Below are 6,000 nucleotides of genomic sequence, written 5' to 3' on the forward strand. Positions count from 1 at the left end.
ATAACTGTGTCTATACGCTATGATTGCATGAGGGTTGAAACAAAAAATCTGGCGAAGGTCAGAGTGTCTGCAATTAATAGTGAGGCATTTACTATTTTATAAAAAGTGTTACATTAATCAGACCGCTCTACTTATTTCACGTTCCTTCAATATTACTTTGAAATGCCTTACTGGTAAAGAAGTGTCCCCATTTGAAAATCATAAAAAATTCAATTCGATATTATTTGCAATCTGCGATACATGTAAACAAACTTGCCCTGTCTCTGAATCGGAGGAATAAAAAGCTGAAAATAACCTGTTCTTCCATAACCTTATTTAGTGGCAATTGTTTTTCATATTGAAGACTATGGGACATTGCAAGTACCGAAATGCTTTCAGTCATTGGATTGACGTCTGCCCGTGAGTTTTAAATATTCAAGTGTATTTCATTGCATTTGAGGTCACAGATGGTATCATTAATAGTTTTCCATTAAGCAGCAGCATCAGAGCCAATCTCAATGCATGCTCAGGCTCCTTTCTGGACCCTTTTGCAAATGGACCCCAATTTTCACATGTGCTCAAATTTATAACAAACACTACTGTGCCTCTTGCTTTTCCTGGAAGGTTTGGTGGCTTGCCAGAGGTTGGGGACTATAAATGGGGTAGCGTCAGGGGCAGTTGGGATATTTAGTTGGCCAGAACCTCCTAGTCCCTGAACATTTTGGGTAAATGAGTATTTCCTGTCCGTGGGAAGGCCCTCTGCCTCCACCAGTCTCTCTCGTTACTCAGTCAAATGGTGAGGCAGACGGGAGCCTGCAAAGCGAAACCCTGTTATATAAAGAGGGCCTGTCTACAGAGAGAGCATCAGTTGAAAAGAAAATCAGGTTTGATTTTTCGAAATCAGAATGAGCCCAGTCAACTTTATCAGACCCAGAATGTACAGGTGGTGTGGAGAGTTTAAACCTCTTAAGTGAGGCCCCCCGTCTTCGGGGGCGCACAAGAAATAAGGTGTCCTCAACTTTGATTTCTGACTAGGTCACGGGAGGACTCTATTCCGTTTGCTGTGACCTTGGTTTCTTTGCGCCTCGGTTTTCTCCTAAGGGAAGTGGGGTTATTTATCCTGCGCTCCTTACACTGTGACTGTCCCGGATGAGATGGTGAGTGTACAGGTATTTTGAATAAGTAGAAAGGGCTCCATAAAAAAGCAAAATACACAGTGCGAGCCCTCTCACTGCCTGGCACAGAGCTAGGCGCACGGCCATGAATTGGGAAATATTGGTGGAATGGCTGGATGTCTCACGTAGGGGATTCATGTTTGTGTGGCAATGTATGGTTTGAGGTGGACGCTTCAGTTCACGTTGTCCTCACGGCAGCCATGTTTGGTCGGTGTTATCTGTGCCCTTCATTGTGCGTCTGCAGAAATGGCAGCTCTGACAACGGGCAGCTAGAAAATGGCGGCGCTGACTCAAACCCTGATCTGTGTAACGCCAGATTTGGCTCACTGCCTCCTTCAAGGGATTTTTTTTTTTTTTTTTTTTTTTTTTTTTTTTTTAGCTCAAATGAGGAAAACCCTCCAAAGCAAACACGATACCTAACTTTGAGGCGTTCTGCCTAGAATTTATGGCCATGGTGGATATTGAAAAGGTCCTTTATTTCCATGGCCTGATGATGATAGGAGAACCCAAACTTTTCACATCTGAGGGTTCATTCGTTAAGTCTCAGAAAACTTTTGGAAACCAGAAAGGTGAAAGATGGGTTCATCCTCAACAACTTGCATCCAGCTGTGAAGACCAGAGGGCCTTGGGGTTGAAGACCACGTATAGGAAAAGTAGTCGGTAAACAGAATCAAAGCTGGGCCTTTGGGGATCAACCAAAAAGAGCTTTCAGCTAACAAAGGGACCTTGCTCACATCTTAGGAGAGGGACCTTGTGTCCTGGGGGCTAGGGTTATGGGTGGTTAGGTGAAAAAAGCATGCCTTTTGTATTGAAATAAAGATCTTAAGCCATGCTGTTGGAATAGGGACCCACCACCTAGTGAAAGCGTAGGAAAAGGGCCATGTGGACCTAGGCCAGTGGCAGGGGTGGCTCCAGAGAGTGGGGAGTTAGGAGTCGCCAGGGGAAGTTGAGGGGACCTGCCACGTCGAACACAAGGCTGCAGTTAGGAGAGGGAGCTTTTGCTACTCACTAGACTGGAAAGCTTGGGAATCTGGACAAACTCTTAAGAGGGAAATCCCGTGCTCTTTACCTGTGCGTCAGTCTTAGAGTCGGAACCAGATTTTGCTCTACCAAGTGAAATCTGCCTCAGATTTTTAAAGAGAATTATGAACTGAGAGAAGAAATCCGGTCTGCAGGGACGGGGTAAACACGAGGGAAGGGGAGGGCATTTAAGCAGAAGAGAACATGGCCCCGAGGGGTGGTTCCTGGCTGGTTGCTCCTTTCCCCCAGTTTTCCCCTCGTGCTCTACTTGGGGCAAAAGTGGAGGTCAAAGCTATTAGGAGTTTGCAGAGCAAACTGTATAGAGAAGACTTCACTCTGCCCTGGCATGAAGGAGCAGCCACTGTGAACCACAGTCGGTTGTCTGTATCCTCATTCCTGGGGTTGGTGTGATGGGAGAAATGGGGCTCGGTGGGGAAGTAATCAAAATTCAGCACCCACAAGTTACAGAGAGAAGAGGCACAGTCACACTTAGGGCACACGTCTATCTACCAGGCACATATGGCCGGTCAGATATTCTGATCTGAAAGGGACGGCGAAAGTCCTCCAATCCAGCTTCATAGAGGACACATCTGTGCTGCCCAGAGAGAAGACTCTGTTCAAAGAAATTCCAAGAAAAAAAGAGTGCAAAAAGTGCTTGAATTCCATTGTTGCAGAATTCAGAATCATGCAAAGAGCGCAGGTAGTCGGGAGATCACGATCAAGTCCCAGATACCACATAGGGTATATAACATCTCACTTTCCCCGTAAGAGCAATGGGAATAAAATGCTGCTCCACACACCTCAAGGTGTTATTGGGAAGAGCTAATGAAAATAGGAATATGAACATATTTTTAACTGTTTAAGGGCAAGACCAAGGTAGGGCAGTAGTAGTTCTGCTCATTTTGAGCAAATTAAATCCCTTTTCTGTCCTTAGTGGGAAAATGAGGAGATTACATACTTTAAATTAAGACACTCACAGGGAGTTCCCGTCGTGGCTCAGCAGTTAACGAACCCGACTAGCATCCATGAGGACACGGGTTCGATCCCTGGCCTCGCTCCGTGAGTTAAGGATCCGGTGTTGCCGTGAGCTGTGGTTTTAGGTCGCAGACACAGCTCGGATCTGGCGTGGCTGTGGCTGTGGTGCAGTCCAGCGACTACGGCTCTGTTTCCACCCCTAGCCTGGGAACCTCCATATGCCGCGGGTTCGGCCCTAGAAAGACAAAAAGACGAAAAAAAAAAAGAAAGAAACACTCACAAATATTTGAAAGACCAATATAAAATGGCCCCTGAGCACCTCCTTTTTGGCTGACTTGCCCCACTACCCTTCCCGCCCCCCCTTGGCTGAATAAGCCTATCCTATAAAGGCTAACTTTACAGTCCTGTGAGAATCTAATTCCGATTTTTCTAGAATGTCACACTGGAGAGACTCTTAGATCACTCAGTCCAATTCCTTGCTTTTACGGGAAAGGTGAAGGGACTTGTCCAAGGTTACATAGTTAGTGACAGAGCTGGAACTAAAACCCGGACCTCCTGACTCGTTTTTATTACCACTTAAAAGGGAGGGGGGAGCTCGCAATCACAAGACTGCAAGATATTGCTTTTGAAAATTCTTGTTGTCCTCTTCTTACTAGAATGCACTTGGAAGTTTTGTTTTTGAAGTGCTGTCAAAAGGTGAGGTGATTTCGAATCAAGGCTAATCAAAGAAACACTGTTTGGGGGTCACAAAGGGGCTTTTTCTGCTTTTAATTTAGTAACTGAAAACTCCCAAGGATACGGAAAGCCTGCTTTTTAACCTATTCTTGACTACGCAAGTGTTTAGACGGCTCCCTAACCGGCTAAGGACGCTAAGGATAAATAAAGAATGCTATTCAAATCCCAAGTATTCACACAGGCACACGCGAGTGTGCACGGGCGCGCACATACACACAGACTGCAAGAGGAATGCAAGTTAATTAGCCATCCCCCATAGGAGCTTTTTCTAAATTCCTTCCGACTGTAAAATGTCCTTAGTTTCACAACATAGATTAACAAATGAGACAGGATGGCAGAATGTGTTTAATTTGCCTCTGTGCTTTCTGTCATATTTCAGACTCCAAATCCTCCGAACCCATTTTTAATTGCAATGCTCCAGTCCTTTTAAAACTTCCCATTCTCACCCCAGCCTGCTCCGGTCCAGCAGCCCCGCTATGCCCCTAGAACCCGAGTGGCAGTGGAGTGGGGCTGGGGTGGGGGTGCAGGTAGAGCCCCAGTTGCAAATCCAAGTTGAAACCAACACAAGGATCAGAGACGAACAGAACCAGGCCGGCCAGGGGGTGATCAGGAAGGAGCCAAGATCAACCTGTCACCAGGAAAAGAGGACCCCCCCGCCCGCCCCCCCCCCCCCCCCCCCCGGCTGCAGACAGGACAAACTCTGCTGCCATTTCCTCCTGTGGCACACTGCAGTGCCCATGCCCGCCACCCCCCCACCCCACACTTCCAGGGCTTAAAGACCTTCTGCACAGAGTGTGGCTCCAAAACTGTGCCTGCCTTTCAGTAATTTGCCCACAGTAGTGGGTCAGCAAAAACTAGAATAAAACCCTGGTGAGGTGGGTGCTCCCTCTCACCACCCTGCCCTGCCCAGGTTAATCCTTCCTTCCCAGGTATTTTGATTAAGACAAAAAGAAAACCTGAGCAGATATCACCCGGAAAACCTCACTGCCAGACAACCACAATTACCCGCCAGCCCCCCCAAAATAGGCCATCTAAAATGCCATTCGTTTTGAAGTTTCCAAACTGCTATTCTGCACACACGTTCGATCCGGACAAACCATAAAATTATAGCAGCGGAGTGTACCTATAAAGTTTAAGGTCTTTTAGACACTAAGTGCTCCAGCAGATACAATTGCAGGCTAAGTGTGCGAATGTCCTCCCTGTTCACCTGAGTTATCCCGGGAGCCTCCGCTGCTGCCGCTGCCGCTGCTGCTGCTGCTGCTGCTCTGGGCCAGGTAACCCCTACAAAGTCTGTTCAGTCAGTGTGGCTGAACAAAGATTCTGGCTTTTCTTAACCTGAAAACTATTTGGGCTGTACCAAGCTCTGCTCACAGGGGGGAGGTGCCTCGCAGAAAATTCAGGAGCCTTTGCCCCGCCTAGCCGTCAGAAACTGATCCTGAGTCATGAGGAAAATCTGGAAAGCGCCCCGACCAGATGTGCAGACGAGATGCCCACTCCAGCAAACTGCAAATCCACCAGCAAACTGCATAAACCCAGGAAAGCCACGTGTGAAAGCACTTTCTGTCCCCAGGAGAAAGAGGACTCTCAGGGAGGGATCTGAGAGGTTTCTGACTTTTTCTGTCCCCGGGGTTAAGAGTGCAGACGTGGACAGGACTCGAGGGAAACATCTTGAAGTGTTGGCAGGGTTCTTGGGGTTCAGGCTGCAGACACGGCCCTCGTACACAGATGTGTGCTCGCGGTGGGGACTTCGGCAAGTGAGTGGGAGTGTGAAAGAGGAGCTGGTGGGGTACAGGGAAGAAAAGGTTGCTTTGTGAAGCCACAGGTTACCTCTGGCCAAGGGCAGAGAGAAGGCAGCAGTAAGAGGAAAGTGAACTGGAGTTTGATTCCTCCTCGGCCGTAAGCAGCCTCATTTCTAGCCATGAGGCTGTGGAGAGTCTGCCTGGCGGTGTTAGGTGAAAAAGCAGAGCAAAGAACTGTGTTTTGGGCTTCAGCGAGATCCTCAGACCCCTTGCACCCCAGTCAAGGTCAGGTTCCTTGAGTCGTGCCCTGGGACGCCGTTCCAGGGACAAGATTCTCAAGTCGTTTGTTTGTTTCAACTTTTAGCAACTGCGAGGGC

At 47.8% G+C, this 6,000-nt stretch overlaps 1 protein-coding gene across 2 annotated transcripts in view; it reads right to left on the reverse strand.

The window, feature by feature from the left end:
* The window catches only part of CAPN6 (calpain 6), a 29,433-nt gene extending 24,189 nt beyond the window's left edge, over nucleotides 1–5,244 (reverse strand). The window contains exon 1 of one of the 2 annotated variants that reach the window (XM_003135318.5): nucleotides 5,092–5,244. The gene's annotated coding sequence lies outside the window, so the exon portion shown is untranslated. Of the gene's footprint in view, nucleotides 1–5,007 lie in introns of both variants that reach the window. The other variant, XM_021080095.1, reaches the window with a different exon arrangement.

The sequence above is a fragment of the Sus scrofa genome, chromosome X (assembly GCF_000003025.6).
Source record: "Sus scrofa isolate TJ Tabasco breed Duroc chromosome X, Sscrofa11.1, whole genome shotgun sequence".
NCBI classification, from domain to species: domain Eukaryota; kingdom Metazoa; phylum Chordata; class Mammalia; order Artiodactyla; family Suidae; genus Sus; species Sus scrofa.